This window comes from Strix uralensis, chromosome 1 (assembly GCF_047716275.1).
Source record: "Strix uralensis isolate ZFMK-TIS-50842 chromosome 1, bStrUra1, whole genome shotgun sequence".
Taxonomy (NCBI): Eukaryota; Metazoa; Chordata; class Aves; order Strigiformes; family Strigidae; genus Strix; species Strix uralensis.
Genome location: NC_133972.1, coordinates 151,738,566 through 151,759,170, shown reverse-complemented (window position 1 = coordinate 151,759,170; position 20,605 = coordinate 151,738,566). Strand labels below are relative to the sequence as shown.

Genomic DNA, 20,605 nt, shown 5'->3' with positions numbered 1-20,605 from the left:
ACGTTTGGGTACAAGCTTTTGCTTGGTATCTTAGAAGAAGACAGTAGTGCTCTTTTTTGCATGCCTCACGTATAACAAATTTACCCAAACAACCAAACAACCAACCCCATTAATAATAGAGGTGAGTCTCTCATCCTGTGCTGCAATAACAAGGTTAAACCAACCATTCAAGATGTCATCACCGCTCTGAGAGGTGCCTCTTGTTACGACAGCTCTGATGCAGGGAGGGGAAACTCCTTTCGGAAGTGTCAGGACATGCCCGGCAGTGGCGATGAGTAATGTTTCCTGTTATCATGGGATCTTTCATTAAATATGACGGGAAAACAACGTGTGTCATGCCAGAAAAGCCATCCATGCTCTGTGTAGTGTAGCTGCAGCCCGCGAGGTGGCAGAAGGAAGCGGGTGTCATTGCAAGCTCAGCCCACTCTCAGCACGATGAAGGGGCTGCGCTTCTCTTCATTGCTGGTATTTTGAATTTTGAAAAGGAAGGCGAAAGAAAAACTAACCGAAGAACAGAAGCATGTTTAACTTTCATGTAAAAACTTCCCTGAGAAGAGGATAAGATACTGAGAGGTTTGTTTATATACATTAAAATCAATCAAAAGAAGTGCAGAAAATAAAGTGCATGTCTTAGCTCTCTTTTAGCACCATGTATTTAAAAAAGGTAAGGCAAATAATAGCAATGGCCAGGAATTATTTTATGCCTCCTTGTGAAGTGATGACTGCCACAAAGATGCCCACAGCTCTTGCAATATAAATTGGCACTTTATCAAACCAGTTCCTTACCAAGCCCACCTGGCCTATATGTTTATTGACTTGTTTATTGACCAGATTTGTATCTAGTGGTAATTAGTTTAAAAAATTGAGCTTGTTCAGCTCTTCAGTCTAACACATAATATCCTGAAGGAAGGCAATATGTTAATTTATTCAGGAATCAGCAATCATCCTCTCAAGCTCCAAGAAACCTGGGTCCTAGTGAAGTTTATGGGGGAATCCCACCACACAACTTACCCACACAGACCACAGCTCTCTCTTCTTTAGAGAAGAGACAGTGGTAGCATTACTGAATGGCATCCCCTATAGCCATGTACTTGGGGGATTTGCTTCCTGGCAGAACTGTGCCTCAAGTAGAAGGGTCCTATATATATTTGTTAAACTCCCAGGTGTCCCTTTGCTGGACTCCCAGCATGTCCTGTCTCTGTTGGGATTATCTCCTGAAGGAAAGGAAGCTCATGCAAACATCCAGTCTCATTCTATATTGCAAAGGACTTTTAAACCACAGCTGCAAGGTACTACTCTGCCCAGTGTGATAGCTCAGCAATATGGCTTTACTATTAGTTTCTTGGAAAAAGACCACAGAAAACAGAAGAATAATCTGCTTAATTCCCCCATTTAGCAGGGGGAGGGAGGTCAGCATGAGCTCATCACATCTCAGACAGCAGAGAACCCCCGCAAAAGATCTTCTGTGTGTCTGCTGCCTGTGCAACCCTGTGTGTGCCCCAAAGGGAAGCCTGCAATGAGAGCTCACGCTGCTGCACCCAACCACAAAGCACAAAGTCCAAGGAAACCCGGTTTTATTCAGTCTGTCCCTCACTCCTGCACACATTGCTGCTGGGCTGGGGTCACGTGTTGTATTTCCCAGATAAAAGCGAGTGAGGTCAGCTTAGACTGTCTTTATAGTAGATCTTAATTAGACTGCCTGTGGACTACATACCTTCCTTGCCACCGCCGCTGTGAAGAAGTAGGCTCACTGACCATTGCCCAAGGAGTTTTGCTGGCTGGCTGAGCTGCCTCTGCTCTGGACTTGCTGAAAGCAGGGCCCACGGTGCTCGGTGCTCACCAACTTGCCCTGCAATGCCAGCCCTGCTCACACAGCCTGCAGAAAACACTTGAAGAAGTGGTCCCTTTCGTTACGAGGCTGTTGTGTTATTTCTGCTCCATATTCCCTTCATTAACTTAAATCTCCATAAAGCTCCCCCACCAGCAGGCTGACGCCACCTCCTCAGGAACCTGCGGTGCTTCTCACAGATCCAGCGCAAGCACGAAGCACCCACCACTGGGAAATGTTCCTGCTCTGGCACAATTTGGGTACCAACTTAGGTTGTTCTGCCTTTGGAAACTGTAAATCCTTCCTAGTGGGGCCAGCCTGATGCTTTTCTATCACTACAGAGCTTAATACGCTTACAGCACCACTGTGTAATTAACATTGCCATCATTTGCTGATGACCTTCATTTGTTTCTCTCATGATGCAGTTTTGGGCTAATGCAGATACCCCCAGCAAAAAGATGACTGTAAGATCATTTGCACCCAAGAGTTTCTTTGGGTTTAGTGCCAGTGCTCTCAGTTATAATAAAAAGCCTTACCTTAAAAAGTTAAAAAGCAGTTGAGCAGCACAGCTAAGAAATCTGTTTTCCCATGGATTTACAGTTGGATTCTCTGGTAAGACACAAACTCCCACCAAAATTTGTGCAGGTGGGATGCAGCATCTCTTCCATGTAGAGTCTGTAGTGTCTGAGAGCAAAACTCGCAGTGCAGCTTGCAGGGCCTGGGGAGGATGCTCTGTGCATGGATGGCTGCCTCTGCTGATTAACTGCTCCCTCAAATTTTAACTGAAATCAGCCAATGGGCCCAAAAATGCAGTGGGACAGACTGAATGGTTGCATAAGCCTCCTTTCCATGGGAAAATGCTTCAAAAGCATACATGGTGAGACCAACTGTGTGCATGTTGCTAACTGCACTCTGAGTAAGCCAATTTACCTCAACCAGTCTGGTCCTGTCAACTAAATGTAACTACTAATACAGAAGACGTGTCAGTAAAGCCTAAGTAGCTCTGATAACATTGTTTATGGAACAGAAAGGTTAAGATAAAGTCAATGGAAAGAATTTAAAGCCGAGTGAGATCTGAGGCTGAAGCAGAGCCTTGGTGTAGTCAGGAGGCCTATGCTCAGCCGAGCTCTTCCATTTCTGTGGCAGAAGTACCCCCTGTGTTTGTAAAGGCTCCCCCTGAGAGGAGAGACTGCTGGGGACTGATCGCAGGGTGCTACACTTCTCCTGAAGAGAAAGCCCTTCAAAACACAGTCATCATCTTAATTGCTGCCTCTGTCTGTTGGCAACAGAAAAGAAGTCGAAGCTACTTCTGAGTTAGTGAGCTTGCACAGACTGGGCCAACGTACTGCAGAGGCAATGCCAACGGATGTTGTGCTAGAAATAAATTGGACTCTATAGCTTGAATAGATGCCAAAGAGCGAGTTTGATCTCCAAAACAGCAGCTAACAGACCATGAAGAGAAGTTGGCAGGAAAATGCAGTGATCAGCTGTCAAGACCTGCGACATGTCCTGCAGATGAAGAGCTCGGGGCTGGATAACGCATTCTTGTACCTTGTACAAGCTGCAAATGAACAACTGCACCTCTTTTAAATTCACTTGTGGGCCTGGAAAGAGTCAAACACAGGATACAGCATTCAAACCAGCAAAGGTGGGCTGGATTTCTCCCAGTATTTTTATATCATACATAAGACTTAATTAAATAGAGAGCAGAACCAGAGAGGAGGCCAAGTTCAGCTGTTGCCTGAGCATTTGCTATGCACCTAATGCTAATGAAGCTGTACACGTCAGTGCCAGCGAGCAATGCAACCCATAGTATTACATAGGATCATCTCTTAGGATGCCTTAGAAGCAAATCAGAGTTCAGAAATTCGTAGTCCCACCCCCCTTAGATGTTAAGGAATAATGTTATTCACAGCTGACATTATTTGTCATACTACTTCTGTCCTTATTCAGACTAGGGCTGGCTAAGGCTCTGTCACCAAAACGGGATAAAAGAACTTATCGACACCAATTGGATGTAGATAAGCAGACACTCCTTCATTAACGGCCAGGTGTGCAGGGAAATTGTGTCACCAACAACGCACACCTGAGTCGCGTAACATGCTGATTATATGAGATACAATCATACATATTAATCAAGTGCTCATACATAAACATATTTTCCCCATAACTCGTTATCATATTTACACCTTTTTCCGATCCTGCGCACTAAAGCTCTAAAATGAGTCTGGGGTGTAATTAGAGTCGATGGTCCATGAGTCGGTGGTCGTGATCTTCCCCTGCTGGAATTACCTTTTACCTAGTTTCTTCATAATTTGGCAGACATATGCTGGTTGTTACAGTTCATTGTCTCTAATTTCTATTAATTCTACTTAAGCTTCTGTTTTTGACATGCATAGACAATAATGTATTATTTCAAGGTTAACAATTATTGAACTATGTGGCCCTATGCAGTCTTGGTCTAGGACTTTACAGATGATCTCATAGCAGCACAATGTTTCTACAGTTACTAAAAACAATACACAATTACTTTACAACTATTATAAAACCAATATTCTTATAAAATTCTATTTGATTATTCAATTTCATATCATAAACCCTAAAATCATCAACTTAAATCGATAACAAATCAATAACAATCAGTAACAACTCCCCCCTTTGAAAGTTTTGAAAATCATTTCAATACTTTCACATCAAAGTTTATCATGTCTCTGTCTCACTGTATGCTGGTGGTGGAAGTCTGGGGATTTCTCTCATACTCATACAATTGAATGCAATTTTGCTACTAATTTGTTTCTTTAAGCATGAGTACACCAACATTATCATTAAGAAAACAATCAGCAACATAAATATTGTGTCTATTAGTGATCTTATCCATGAACTTAAATTCCACCCTAGTCCACTAAAAATTTTGCCTAACCAATCTTCTGACATATGTTCTTGGACTTTTTCAGTGTCTTCTTCAATTTTTCCTAACAGATCTAGATCATGTTCTATGTCTTGGGTTACATTTGGAATATGTATGCAGCAATGGTCCACTCTGCCTTTGAGGTATCCACACACTCCATGTTCTTTAAGCAAAAGCATATCAAGTGCCATCCTATTCTGTAAAGTCATCCTTGATGTTGCCTGCAATTGTATGTTTAATTCTTTAAATCCTTTCTTTGTGACATTTGCCAATTTTTCTACTTGTCCTGTCAACTGATACAACACTCTCTATTTGTGTAAGAAGCTATGGGATTCAAAAGAGATTCCAAAGCTCAGCCAATTTTGACTCCTGTTGATGGTTCATTCCATGTGTCATCTGTTTCTGACTTCTTTGTTCACTGTAATTTCAAATTTTCTAAAGATCCTTTAAATGGAGACTTTTTCCAAACTGGACACAACGTTGGCATACCTAAAGTAATTTGTTTTACTTTTCCATCTAAGGGCAAATGTGTTGTCCAGGTTCCGTCACTCATTGCCCAAACCAAATGTCCTGGGCTCTGAATTGTGGATTATCTACAGGTGAATAATGTTCCTTTTCTGGGTGTAAATGTTTTAGTCAAATTGAGACTATTTTTAAGACCTCGGCAAAAACATCCAAATTTTAAAGCAGCAGCCAAAGGAGGAATTCTTTGAATTACTAAATCTGCATTGCTGCAATCATATACCTTTTCACATTTCCACCAAGATACTACATTTTCTTTTTCTCTTAGTGAGCTTCCTTTGTCATTTACTGAGGGTAAAACTGCAAAAACTTTCCCATCCCAAGTGAAACACCAAGGAGTTCTAGCCATGTACTGAAACTGAGAAAATACAGACATAGACCATATAGAGTTCCACTGCTCCTCTTCCTTTTGTGTAATCTGACTAGTTTTGTTACATTTCCATTCCATAATGCTTCTGCTGACATTGTTCTTAATTTGTTCATCATACGAACACCATCCTAGTTGGGGATTTGGACCTCCAGGAAGGAGAACCCGAGCTAATGCCCTAGGTTGGGATCCTTTTATAAAGTCATAATTTAACAATTTCTTACAATCTATCTCTGTGCCCATTGATTTCCATTGTTTTCTGATGAGCTTCACTTGTTCATACCATTCAACAACAGTTTTTTTTTCACAATAAGTAGTCTCATTTCTATGTTCTAGATTAGTTAAATTCATAGTTAAGATTCCCCATGGCACAGATTCACCTACTGCTCTTGGTATCGGTAAACAAGCAGTAATCTGTGTGACATTCTGCAAATTGGCAAATCCCTTAATCAATCCTAACATCAAATTTTCTCCAGGTATCTCTTTGGGGATAGTGATTAACTGTCCTGTTTCTATTTGTCTTTTATTTCTTATTCTCACTTTTGGCATCTTTCTGCAATTTTCAGTTTCATTTTGTCCTTCAGCCATTGCATCAAACCAAGATCCCACCAGCATCAGCTTCCAACCTAGTACGAAAAGAATAATCAAAAACTGGTATGAAAAACTAGACATGTTTCAAAGTCAGCTTTAAGGTCTCTGGATCTCTGTTGACAATTTTCCGTGAAGGGGAAGCCTTCTTCACTCGGGTGTAGTGTATCCATGCATCTGATTCCACAATCTTGATAGCTGTAAAAGTTGTTAGAAGTATTTGGAAGGGTCCTTTCCAGCATTCTTGTAAGGGTTCAGAAGTCCACATCTTCACGTAAACGTAGTCTCCAGGTTGAAAATCATGCACTGGATTCTCCAAAGACAGAGGTCTGTTCCACAGTATCGCATTTCTAATTACAGTCAGGGGTTTTCCTAAAGAAAGCAAATAGTTATATACGTCTTGTTTTCCTTTCACATGCATATTTGGATTTGGTTCAGGAGATTCATATGGTTTCCCATATAGTAATTCATAAGGACTGACTGAGGTACCACTTTTTGGTTGTACCCTAATTCACAACAATGCTAATGGAAGTGCCTGAGGCCATTTTAAATTAGTTTCTTGACATATTTTGCTAATTTGCCTTTTCAGAGTCTGATTCATTCTTTCTACTTTTCCGCTAGACTGTGGCCTCCAGGATGTATGTAAATCCCAAGTAATGCCCAGAATTTTACAAATACTTTGTACTACTTCAGCAACAAAGTGTGGGCCTCTGTCTGAAGAAATTCCAATGGGGACTCCAAATCTTGGAATTATTTCTTGTAGTAACCATTTTACTACTTCTTTTGCCTGAGTGGTACAACAGGGAAAGGCTTCTGGCCATCCTGTAAAGGTACCAACCCCCACCAGAATGTATCGATATTCATTTTGTCTGGGTAGGTCTGAAAAATCTACTTGCCAATAATCTCCTGGTACTGTTGCAGATTTGAGTGTACCCATTTGGACTCTCTTCTTTAATACTGGATTATTTTTCAAACATAATTCACATTTTGCAGTTATTATTTTGGCCAATCCTAACATTTTGACTGATACTACTTGTCTCTTATTAAAAGGGTTACCAAAGCCTCTATGCCCCAATGACATTCCTGATGTTTTACCTGAATTATTTCTTAGTTAAAAGAGGTGGTACTATTATTTGTCTATTAGACGTCACCCACCATGCAGCTAACCTTTTTTTGGCTTTCAATAATTTTCCTAATTTAACATCTTTTTCTGAATATTTAGGTTTCTCCCTTGAGAGAATTACTGTCTTGGTTAGAATCAATGCCATTCGTAATGTTATTTCTTCCACTGTTTTTCTGGTAGCCCTATCTGTTGTATTCTTAACCTGAAGTGGTTTACAGTGCATGATTGCTATCTGAGTTGGTTTCTGAACTGCTTGCAATAATTGCAAAATTTCCTCCTGATGTTTAATATTTGCTCCCTGGGAGGACAATAATCCTCTTTCTTTCCATAAACTCCATGGACATGTACTACCCCAAAAGCATACTTCGAGTCAGTCCATATATTTACTTTCTTCTTTTCATTTAATTCAAGAACTTGGGTTAAAGCAACGAGTTCTGCCTTTTGAGCTGAAGTGGTGCTAGACAACGCATTTGACTTTATGATTTAGTTGTCTGTTGTTACCGCATATCCAGAGTATCGAACTCCATGTTCCACAAAGCTGCTGCCGTCTGTATATAACTCCTAGTCGGGATCTTCCAATGGTGTGTCCTTCAAATCCTCTCGACTGGAGTACACATGTTCAATTGTAGTCAGGCAGTCATGCTCCAGCTGCCCTTCTTCCTGTTGTAAAACTTAGAAAAACTGCAGGGTTTATCAGGTTAGTTTTTTTTTAAACCACATCATCTTGTTCAGTCAGGACCACCTGGTACTTTATCATTCTACTTGGGGACAACTAATGTCCCCCTTTTTGTTCTAAACCAGTTATCACCATGTGTGGGACATATATTGTTATTGTTCTTCCCAAAGTCAATTTCTGGGGCCTCTTGAATAAGCATTACTGTAACAGCAACTTCTCAAAGGCAAGTAGGCTATGCTTTATTCACAGTATCCAACTGTTTGGAAAAGTATCCAACTGGTCTCTTCCAGCTTCCCATTCTCTGTGTCAGCACACCTAGTGCAAGATGTTGTCCTTTATAAACTAACAACTGGAAATCTTTGGTTAAATCTGGAAGTCCCAGGGCAGGTGCAGACATTAGAGCTCATTTTAAATCTTTAAAGGTCTGTTGCTGATGTGGGCCCCATACAAAGGGAAAGTTCTTTTGAGTTTCATACAATGGCTTACTTATTAGACCGTAATTCATTATCCAAAGGCAACACCACCCAGCCATTCCTAGAAAGGCCCTTAGTTTATGAACATTTTTCGGCTCTGGTATGCCTCAAATGGCTTCCTTACAGTCTGTTCCCAATTGCCACTGTCCTTTTGAAATCTTAAAGCCCAGATATATTACAGTCCGGCTTGCTGTTTGGGCTTTATTTTTGGATATCCTGTACCCATTTAGTCCAAGAAAATTTAAAAGTTCTATTGTTACCTTTATGCAGGTGGATCTTTCTTCTGCAGCAATTAGTGCATCATCCACAGATTGCAAAAGTAAGTGTCCAGGCTTTGGCTGTGAATCATCCTGTTTCTATACTTCAAGTTCCTTTGCCAGATGATTTCCAAAAATGGTCAGGCTATATTTTTTTAATCCTTGGGGTAGTCTTGTCCATGTCAATTGCATTTTTTTTTTTTCATCCAGTTTGTGGATTTTTCTACTCAAAGGCAAACAATTTTCTGCTTCCTTTCTCCAGAGGTATGCAAAGAAAGCATTCTTTGAATCAAGCACTGTAAACCACTCATGGGTCTCTTTTAATGCTGCCAACAATATATATAGATTTGTCACTACAGAATAAATGTCCTTAACTATCTCATTCACTGCTCTTAAATCTTGTTACTAACCTATATTCACCTGAAGGTTTCCTAACCGGTAAAACTGCAGTATTATATTTAGATTCACATTCCTCAAGGATTTTATATTCCAAAAACTTGTCAATCATTTTTTAATTCTCCATCTAACTTCTGGTTTAATCGGGTACTGTTTAATCCTTACTGGTCTTGCACCCTCCTTCAATTGTATTTTCACAGGTAGTACTAATTTTGATTTGCCAGGTTTATCTGTTTCCCATACTATAGGGATTACTGCTAGATCTACTTGCTGTGGAATTTCTTGTTCTTTTATTCTTTCTTGTATCATTAGGATTTCTCCTGTCTTTGACTCAGGTATTTTTAGGAAGAGTTCCCCTTCCTCAAAAACAATTTGTGCATTTAATTTGGACAACAAATCCCTTCTTAACAAGGGTATAGGACATTCTGGTACATACAAGAATTTACGTGTAATTATTTTGTTCCCAGATTTTAAATACAGGGGTTGTAGGAATGGACTGTTTTTCTTCTTTCCCTGTTGCTCCCCTTATATTTGTTGTTTTCATTCCCAATTTTCTTTTGCAGTTATCGAATATTGAAAATGTTGCTCCTATATCTACTAAAAATGTAACCTCTTTTTCTTCCAGCTTAATTACAATCAGAGATTGAGCTGGGTTCCCCTCCAGTCCCCTTCATTCATCTAGGATCATTACTCCTGCTACGTCTTGCTGACTGCCCCTCATTTTTCAACATTCTCGTTTCCAATGACCTTCTTCTTTACAATAAGCACACTGATTTATTCCTAGGAGTGCATTAAAATCTCGGTTCCCAGAATTCACAAATCCTCCTCTAAAGTTCCAGTGGCAGGCCACTTTTCCTGATCTTCCAAAACATATAAAGGCCACCAATAATTACAATACTCTTATCCTTTGATTTTTATATAAGTCATCATGTATTTCTCCCCAGTGTGTTAACAGACATCCTAATGGGGAAATCTTCGGTACCTTTTCATCAAAAACCAAATTACCAACACTCTTACTCTCAAACAAATGTGTTAGTTTAGATGTCATTTCAAAATATTTTAAAATTCACACACACACAATCACTCAATCTTTCGCTTCGTTCTTCTCTGGCTGCACCCCTCGCAGGATAACAGAACCACGGATCCGAACTCCGCACTTGCTTCGTACTTATTTGTACGTCTCAAACTCACACAGACACAAACACCAATTTTAAATACCAGAATACAGATACCAGATACAGATGAAATACCAGAATGCAGATGAAAAACTCTATAGCATATAGGTTTTTCCAGATACCAGATTTGTCCAACCCTGCAATAGCTTTCGCTTATGTTTTACGGTCAGACGCCTAGGCTTCAGATTCCAGACCTGATTCCACAGACCAGATACTAAAGTAGATAGGATCCTTTTAATGCAACCCTGCGCAGCTTTCGCCACGTCTGACGGGCAGACTTCTCAGACCAGACCAGAAGAGAAGTGTCTTACCAACTCCAGGGAATGTCGCGAAGAGCCTTTTGGATCGGGGATCGATGGGTATCCCCGAGAATTCCTCAGTGCCGGCTGGAACCGATCAGGTCCCTGACTCCTCCGGTCTCTCTCAGCGAGGTCCCATCTGGGTCACCAGAAACTGTCACCAAAACGGGATAAAAGAACTTATCAACACCAATTGGATGTAGATAAGCAGACACTCCTTTATTAACGGCCGGGTGTGCAGGGAAATTGTGTCACCAACAACGCACACCTGAGTCACGTAACATGCTGATTATATGAGATACAATCATACATATTAATCAAGTGCTCATACATAAACATATTTTCCCCATAACTCGTTATCATATTTACACCTTTTTCCGATCCTGCGCACTAAAGCTCTAAAATGAGTCTGGGGTGTAATTAGAGTCGATGGTCCATGAGTCGGTGGTCGCGATCTCCCCCTGCTGGAATTACCTTTTACCTAGTTTCTTCATAATTTGGCAGACATATGCTGGTTGTTACAGTTCATTGTCTCTAATTTCTATTAATTCTACTTAAGCTTCTGTTTTTGACATGCATAGACGATAATGTATTATTTCAAGGTTAACAATTATTGAACTATGTGGCCCTATGCAGTCTTGGTCTAGGACTTTACAGATGATCTCATAGCAGCACAATGTTTCTACAGTTACTAAAAACAATACACAATTACTTTACAACTATTATAAAACCAATATTCTTATAAAATTCTATTTGGTTATTCAACTTCATATCATAAACCCTAAAATCATCAACTTAAATCGATAACAAATCAATAACAATCAGTAACAGCTCCACTGTGACGTGAGACATTCGACTGATGTTAGCCCTGTTCAAAGCCAGTGCCTGAAGGGCAGGAGTGGAGACATTACTGGAGAGCAGGTACCACAAAGGGGTCAGGGTTTAACTTCTCTAGGCTCTGCCATGTCTCCAGTAGAGACTTTCATAGCAGGCTGGAACATGATTGCCAGCAACAGGCTTGTCCAGCCTGGACCCTTTCATTGAAGAATGGATATTGGATACTTTTTGAGGCTTACCGGTATTGTGCTGGATATCACTGCTGTGGTCTTTCTGTTGCAGCACAATGGAACAGCTGTTTTCCCCTTGGGATCTAAATAAAAGGATCTTAAGGCCTTTCCTAGAGGCCACCTGACACTTGGTCAGAAGGGCCATTACTAGACTGTGCCAGGGCAAGTAACATTAATGCTACAATCTGCTGTCTCCTTCATAATAAGTGTAAGAGCTGCAGGCACTCGGGAGTAACCAGGCTTTCTACTTTGTGATCAGGTTGGTTCATTATTTCTGCTCCAGTAAATCCCACCTAAAACTCTTCAGGATTCACTAAGGTTAGATGAGACACAACATGCAAGTATGCTTGCTGGTTTAATATCCCCTCACCATCATGCTTTGTCCTAACTGCTAAAACCAAATATTTTGCACTGAGAAAGTTGTTGGCTGAAATAATCACAGGTTTCCACAGCTGCGATGCCTTTGCCCATGGCAGGATGCTGATGTGTCAGGGTCTCTCTGTGTTGTGCAGCATGTCCCAGAGAGACTGCAGCCATACCTAATGCCACTGCTGAGATGTAAGAATGTAGACGTCCCATCATGAGACAGCTGAGGGCAGGGGATCCAGCATCTGAAGTTGCGGCACTCCACAAGGATCATAAAAAATCAGAGGTGAATAGAGAGCCTGCCAGCTGTGCCCTTCACCGATTCCTCAGCATTGTCATATAATTCTCCCTAATAGCCCTGAACAAATTCACAGAGACTTGACCAAAGTCTTTTATTTTGCCTGGGCTGTGCTAAGCACAAGGTGGTTCCTTCCATCTCCTTCTCTTTCCCAAGACAAACATTTCTGCCTTCTTTACAGGCAGGTGTGGTAAAAAACCACCTCCAGTGCTGAGCCAGCAAAGCAAGGTGTTCTTTGCCTTATCATCACTGTTTGCCCAAGCTCCTCGCCCTCCACACTGCCTCTCCGAGCAAGGAGAGACACAGGTTCTTGAACTGTGTAGAGCACGAAGGTCGTTTCCTGACCCAGGCTGAGGTCTAATTAGTGGAGTTACGAGCTGCAGTGCCTGTGAGAAGAATTAGTGAGGCTCTGAGCTGGCACAGGGCTGTGGGCTTAGATCAATGAGGAAGAGGGGATTTGAGCTTCAGAGTAGCTACATCAGCCTGAGCCCTTCCATCAGTTTGTTCTACGTGCACGGCTGCATCTGGGTACTGCTGGAGGCCTCCAAGTCAACAGTGGTGTCAGGGTATCCATAGAGGTTATTGAACATCAGGCTTTGCTGTTTATTTTGTGGAAACTTTGCCTGGCACATGGGAAGGGACATCCAGAGAAAGATCTGAGGAAGATCCTCAGGACTTCTGGGCACCCAGTAAAGCAGTCAGGGCAGTGGCTCCATCAGGACTGCTGGACACCAGTGAGACCTGGACCTGGTCATTCTGGGGCAAGTTGAGTCTGCAGTGTATGTCCACCCAAGTCCTGCATGTCCACAGCACAGTCTTAGGAAGCCAAGAGAGAAATACTGTTTATACAGACTAATGGAAACCATGGGAACAGACTGGGATCTGACTATACAAGATCTCAAAAAATAATTGTAAAATGGGAAGCCATCCTCAGTTCCATCCTTTTTACTAGTGTTGGTCCCCCAAGGACCTGTTCTTAGCAAAGCACTATTCGATACTAGCTCAAGCTCTTTGGTTTATCAAAGAGGAAGGTTAAAAAAAGGATATGATCCTCATTTTAAATATCTGAGGAAATAATATCTCTCACCAAACTCTTTACAGTGTCAGAGAAAAATAGAGAAGCAACAAGCCTGGGAGGTCATTTCCAGTCTAAATTTATCTTGCTTAAAGGAGCACATTTTTAAACAGGGAACAGGTGAAGTGTGCAAGGGCTTAGGCTGTGCTGGCAGCCTCTGGTTTGAGCTTTGCACAGCTGGAGTTACTTGTTACTGCAGACTCTGGGACACAGGGGATAGTGCCAGGAAGAGACTGGGACAGCTGGTGTGGAGAAGGGTACACTGGAGATGTGGGAATAGGAAGGCTCAGGTGCAGGATGATAAGGGGTTTCAGTCTTGGTTTGGGAATGGAGAGAGAGTACAGTTCTATACCTAAGCATGGACAGGATCAGGCCTTTGTCTTCTAACCTGGTCTTTTTGCCCATGGAAGCATTGTAAAAGATGCTACCCCACTGGGACAGACATGTAAGTCTCCAGCACCAGGCATTTCTACTTCACTTCATTGTAATTTTTTAGCCAAGTTGCAAGAGCACAACTTTCCAAATTAACTTTACAGACCAGCAGTCAGATTGAAATGAGTCATATTTTAAAATCAGATAGTCTAAATGAGAACTTTAAATTTTTCTAGCCTAGTAAATACTAATGTGCAAAGTCTGTACCTAATGTTACCTCATAACCAGCTCTTGTTTCTTTCCAGCTCTGGGACTGTCCTTTAAGTGTTATTCTGTCTTGCCTGATTAGAGATGTGCACTGAGTGTTTTCACAGAAGCATAATTCATCCTCCCTAGTTTTCTCCTGCAGTTTCTAAGCAAAAGCCAGGCTAAAGGACAGAGTGAAAAAGCAGCCTTCTGCCTGTGCTGCTTAAAGACCAGCCATGTAGCAGGAAAAGGGAGTTCCGTCCCTCCATCCTGTGGCAGTCTGTCTTAAGAATAAACTTATGAGCATCTACTGAGACATGACTGTGGGCTTCATATATCCCTGGTAACTCAGCCGCAGTAATTCTGACAATCAGCACATACATTCCACCTCACCGCCCCGCAAGTAATGTCTTTTACCTCTACATAGCTGCCGTCTTTTGCCACTGCTGGCTGCTTCCAGGAATGTGTTTTCTGTTCTGCTCCCAAACCCCATAGCGCATTGCTCTGCTGCGGCACTCTGGGATCTCTTGCAGAAAGCAATGGGATCCAGTGGCCTGGTGCAAACCAAATCATTCCCCTGATTTCCCTTGCCAGGTCTTATTTATCCACCAGTGTTTGTGAGATAGACCTTACTATGTTTTAAGCGTTGTCAGCAGCTGGCAGGAAACACTGGCGATCAGAGCAATCCTCACAGCTCAGTTTGCAGCAGGCTCTTTGGATTCCTGCCTTTAAGTCATGCAGTGACTTCAGAGCAAGTATAACAGGGCATCTGAAAAGGAAAAAGTTGAAATCCAGCAGATGTTTCTTGCTGATCTCTTCCTGAAGCAGCAAGCTGCTGGACCTAAGCCAGCACTGCAGACCTGGGAAAACCAGCAATGTGTGTGTGGACTTGGGGATGTCCAAGGCTGCCTTTCTTCCATGGGGAACATCCTGCAGCTGCAGAGCCCTTTCCTGCGAACTGACTCTCTGTGTTCATTCTGGGATGTGTCATTCTGAAATGCACCCCTGGCCTCTGCTTCCTTGCCCAGCAAGATTTTACATGCTATCTGGACAGCAGCAAGAGCTTCCCTCCCTGCCCTTAGCAGTTCTAGAATGACAATGAAATCTGCACATGGATGACTGAAAGGCAGATGGAGAGGCTGTCTGTGGATGAGAAGTAACTGTCCCTTCTGCAAGGTATAATAAGCAGCTACCTAAATGTTTGCTAGTACGAGGGTGGAGTTTTGCAGATGGGCTGAAGAAGGAAGCAAGCAGAGCTGGCGGATGCCGTGAGCCACCTCAGCACAGAGGCATCTCTGGGATGTGCAGCCACTCAGAAGCACAGACTGATGGGATGTATGACCCTCCTCGAGGCTAGAGGCAAGACATCAACAATGTTGGCATGTTTGTGAGAGGTTTTAATCATAATTGCTGCACATTTTAATACGCACATGACACAGTGTGAGGACTTTTTTCATGCTTCATACATATATTTAACTATATTGGTGGAGAGGAGGGAAATCTTGGTATTCTGAATTAATTAAATATGTGTGGATATATTGGTTTTCATAAGGCAGGGACCTGAACATGTACAAGACTCAAAAGCATGAATGAAGGGCACACGCAAAAAGGGAATGAACACATCAGATTAATTGGTGTGCATTTAAAAATAGTAACTGTACGTAATGCTGTGCAAAGCTAAAATCTATTTTAAACTGTTTATATAGAACGGAAGTGTATGTTCTCAAGGTCTCCAGTTTGTCTGTGTGGGTTGGTCAAAAAAGTTGCGACATGCTGAGAAAGGCATTTGTGCCTTGTTTTTAGCAAAAGTCACAGCCAACAAAATGGATTTAAAAGAGGAGAGATTGCAAAATACTTAGAGGTCACAAGGCAATCTTTGCCCATGCTCTCCAGGAGGTGCATATGCCTTACCAACCTTTGAGGAACTGCATCTCTGAGCTTCTGACTGCCTCCCTCTCTGTCATTCTTCATGAGCCTTTTTCTCAAGCCCTCTCTTTTTTTGTCTCTCAGAGGATGTGGGCAGCACAGGGAGGCTGGCAATATGGTGGACATCACCTGAGGTTGTCCTTGTTCTGGAGGATGTCACCCATCAGGTGTCCCTGAAACAAAGAGACTGTTCAGAAAGGCAGCAGACAAACCAGGAAAAGATGCTGCATTGCTGCTAAGGGGCTGACCCTTCAAAGCTAATGTGGAAATAGAAGGGTATCGCAAACCCGAGTTGCCCTGCCAAGAGAGCTGCATTGCTGTGTCAGCTTCCTTCCAAAACAGAGCACGGTCTTTGGCTTTCCTTCTCATTTTGGTTGCTCTTCTTTTTTCTTCCTCTTCTTTTTCCATTTTTAAACCTTGTGGATCAGCACAGTGTGCACTACAAAATACCTAGTTCTACAACACAACACAAAAAGAGGCATACCGTCACATGCCTTAAAATCCTTTTTTCTGCAGTATTGTGATTTCGTATCATCTCTTACCAGTGCAGAGCTAAGAATCTATTGAATCTGTGAACCAAATATGTGATTTAAGATCTCACTCTTTTTTGTATTTGCCACAACAGCCAGACTGGGCAAGCCCATGAGGTGCCAACATCCCAGCTATGGAAAAGTAGCACACAGCAATCAGGGTCAAAGGAGGGAGGGAGTTAATGTAGTGTCAGGGAGGCCTGAACTGGATGTATGAGAGCTGGAGCTGTGGTTGTGAAAAGTGCCCTTACAGGGAAAAGAATGGTATGCTAGCATGGGGGAAGGAAGAGGTAAACATCCATAAGGCAGAGAAGGGTAAATGAGCAAAAGCTACCTTGTCAGGTCCCTGAAATAGGTAAAGTACTGCTGCATGATGTTTTATATCAAACAATACTAACTGCAGAGGATTCCAGCCTGTTTGGGGTTCTGCCTGCAACCATGTCATCCCGCCCCTGAAATTCAGCAATACTGACTCTGATCTACCATCACATCAGATCTGAATATCCTTTCAAAGTCTGTGCCTTACAGCCTTCGACTGCAGAGCCAATCTCTGCTGTTCTGCGTTCTTGTCAATGTTGGTCTGCGGCCACAAAATTTAGTGAGAAGGTCTCTGTCACTGGCCGGCCCAGGGCATGTCCCCTTCCCTTTCCTTCACTTGTTCAGACATGCCGAGGGGTCATGGTGGGGCACCGAATAAAATCACTCAATAGGGAGGCACACGATACCAGCATGTGTACTCACCGTGAGTGAGTAGCAAAGGGCAGCGCTGGGACGCAAGCCAGCGTTTAGCTGGCGAGATGATACTTGATTGATGTGACACTGGATCAATAGCAAGCACACAAGAAAACGAGCAGGAAAAAGATACAAGCAATAAGTGTGGTAGGGAACAGCAGTGGGAGGACCTGGCAGGCGCACACGAGTTGATTCAGACGGGACATGCAGCCACACCTATGCTGTTGTGGGCAAACTTGCCCTGCACCTCAGAACGATTGCTTTCAAAATGGGTTTAATAACACATGTCAGAATGTCAGCTGGATCATAGCAGGGAATCGTGCTGGGGACACCAGTCACACTAAGGTGAGAGAGCTCAAACTGACTTGCAACAGAATTCAAGTGTCAACAAGTTACTGTTGAGCAGAACAGGCATTTTGATTTAATGACAGAAACTGCACCTCTGAGCAGGCACAGAAACTGATGGGGGGCTGGAATCCCCCATCAGAGGGGAAATAAGCATGAGAATAACAAACAATCAAGACTGTTTCAAAAAAACTAACAAATAATCCTGCCTTACAGCATTGCTCCTTCCAGTTTCCTTTGCTCCTTTCCTCCAGAGTAGACCAGCATTTTGCTTTTTCTGATCATGTTCACCACATTCATGCTTGGCCTTAAATTAGAGCCTTGTTTCTTATCGTGAGAAGATAATAAAGTCTTTTTTTAAAAATCTGGAGTATTCTTAGGGGCTCCATAAGAGCTAAAACGCCTTACCCATACCCATATGGAGCTGTGTTTTCTATGTGTATGATGCAGCTACAGATTTCAGTGAATCGTAACCACTGAAACATTTTTGTAAGGCTAGGTTTGGGGATAATAAACTCCTTGCATTTGGTCTACCCTTAACTACAGAGAGGTATTCTTGATTTTCACTCTATTTTAATGCAGAATACTCGGTAATATCTGTGGGGTTTATGAGTTGTTTTTAAATTAGAAAACAACAATTAAACAAGCAGCACGCAGAAAAACACTTCAATATATTTCCAGCAATTTTAAAATACAACATTTCAGTCTAAACCTTGCATTTATTTTTCATTTTAACTTCTATTTATACTTTCATTCATATACTCTGGCTTGCTTCACCTCATACAGGAGCAACACAAAGCAGAGGAAGTCCATAAGCCAGATAAACTGCAGTTATGACAGGTTCATTTTGTCAGAGCTATGCCAAGCATCCAGCACACAGACCAGCTCACCATACCCACCCTGTGTGTCTCTGCTAACCTGCACACATGCATGGAAATATTCCCTTTGGTGTGATAAATAAGTTTCACGCAGTGAATAAATTTTGAAAAATTATTTAGAGTGAATGAGAAATTTTTCCTTATTATCTTCATAGTAAAAATCTCAGCTATGGGTACTCTATTCTTCTTTCACACTGGGTTTTTCCTAATAGTCTCTTTGGAAGCATCTAAATTCCAGAGCCATGATTTGGGCAATACAGGGAACAATGCTGTGATCAGGATCTACAGAACAAAGGGACAAAAGACAGAGCAGACAGAGGGAAGGCCACGGTCCCCTGTCCTGCAAGGAGACTGACCCTTCATTCTCCCGAAAGCAGGAAAAGGTTCAGAGACCAGCCAGAGCTCAGCGTGAGCTCAGAAGATCTGCCTTATTTGAAATTCTTGTCCAGCCAGGTGTGTAGCAGCGCTGTAGTATGGGGACACAACCCTTGAAAGCCATCTCCAGTTCCACATCTGAGGCCAGCAGTCCTCTTAAAATAGCACCAGCCAGGAAAGAAGCTACTTTTTCACTCGGCGGTCTTCAAAGTGAAACCTCACTCTGAAAGCCACCTGCTTGCAAGCACAGAACCCAAAATGCCCACCTCCCCACCACCCCACAAGCATACATGCATTTTCAGTGGTTTTTACAGTTGCTTATTTCCATAAAGTTCAGAACCTACACACAAGATCATTTTAATGCAGTGGGGATTCACTGTCCAGGTACAAGCATTTTCAGTACTGTCAGTTTAATGTGGAAGACATCACTGCAAACAGGAATGTTAGGAAAATAATTTTTTTAGAAAAATGTTAGAAATTTCATTTTTGATCATAGGCTTATATTTGACTGTCTTAAATGTTGTCACATCCAGACCTACTTCCAGTGACTTAAGTGTCAGAAAGATGTTATACAGCTCCCCTGTAACTGCAATTATGCTCTGGGCATGACTCATGATGGCCCAAAACGTTCATTGTACTGCTTTAGGGATTTTTTTTTGTTGCTTTTTCCTCTCTCTTGGATCAGAAGGGAACATTACACTCATCTAGCCTGAGCCCCTATAAAATGCCAACCCAACACCTAGTAATTCCTCTAGTAAGCATATTACATTTGTTTTGCCCCAGACACAGAACTGTTCAAGACTCCAGGCTTATTTTAAAGCTACAACAATGGCTCAAAGAGTGGCAGAATGTCATCTCTGAGCAGAGATGCTGCCTCTATTTCTCCTAACAGGTGTATAATCCGAGAAGGCAGACATTCAGCCTCCCTTTGGGATATATGAAGATGTCGACAGAACATAAAGTGCTCCTTTACCCTTCTTTACAGGGCCCGCCTACATCTCTACTCATGCAAGCTAATACTTTTCAAATCACTTGCACTGTGAATACAGCCAGTAAACGCCTTCCTCTGCAGTCCTTAACGCCAAAACAAGATCTAGCGCTCTTTCAACTTGAAGTGAATTCTGCTTCTCATCTCAGGCCTTTTCCTTCTGCTTTTAATCCATTTAACCCTTCAAGCCTGTGCATGGGCCTTATGCTTGAACTGCCACCCCGAACAGGATTTCATCCACTCCAGGATCCCTGCCCGGCCTCGCCTCCAGCCCCTTCCCCGCAGCCTCTCCAGAGCCATTTTCTGGATCCCACTGAGGAGGAACAGCAACTATTTTTAGGCTGCGTCTGTATGCTAAGCACAGAGGAATGTGGCGGAGAGCAGGGCTTGCCGGGAGGAGAGGAGATGGTCTGAGGGCAGGCGCCTACCGCAGTCCCGCCGGAGCTGCGGCGCAGCGCTGCCCGGCGCCAGGCACGGCAACAGCGGCGGGAGCTCACCGGGAATCTGCCGGCAGCTTCCAGGGCTCAGCTGGGGCCGCCACCCTCGGGGCCAAGCGGTCAGAGCCGGGCCGCGCGTCCTGCCTGTCCCTCTGCTACAGCCCAGTGACCTCTGGCCTCGGCGCTGGCCTGTCACCCGTTCCCGAGCTCCAGACCCCTCGCCGCGCCGGCCGTTAGCGGGACTCTGGCGGGCGCCCGCCGCGGAGCCAGCGCAGCCTCCGCCGGGGCGCAGCAGGGTGCCCGGGTCTAGCCCTGCCTCCGCCCCACCGCCCCGAGGGCGGGCGGGCCCGCCAGCCCC

General features: G+C 43.0%; 1 long non-coding RNA gene across 1 annotated transcript; it reads right to left on the bottom strand.

Annotated features, from left to right (window-relative positions):
- Positions 1–3,844: 3,844 nt before the first annotated feature.
- LOC141954620 (uncharacterized) lies at positions 3,845–20,543 on the bottom strand. Its single transcript, XR_012632217.1, has 4 exons — positions 20,308–20,543; positions 15,952–16,135; positions 10,625–10,766; positions 3,845–6,585 (listed from the first exon to the last, which is right to left on the bottom strand). It is a non-coding gene; the product is annotated as an uncharacterized LOC141954620 (long non-coding RNA).
- Between the last annotated feature and the right edge of the window lie 62 nt (positions 20,544–20,605).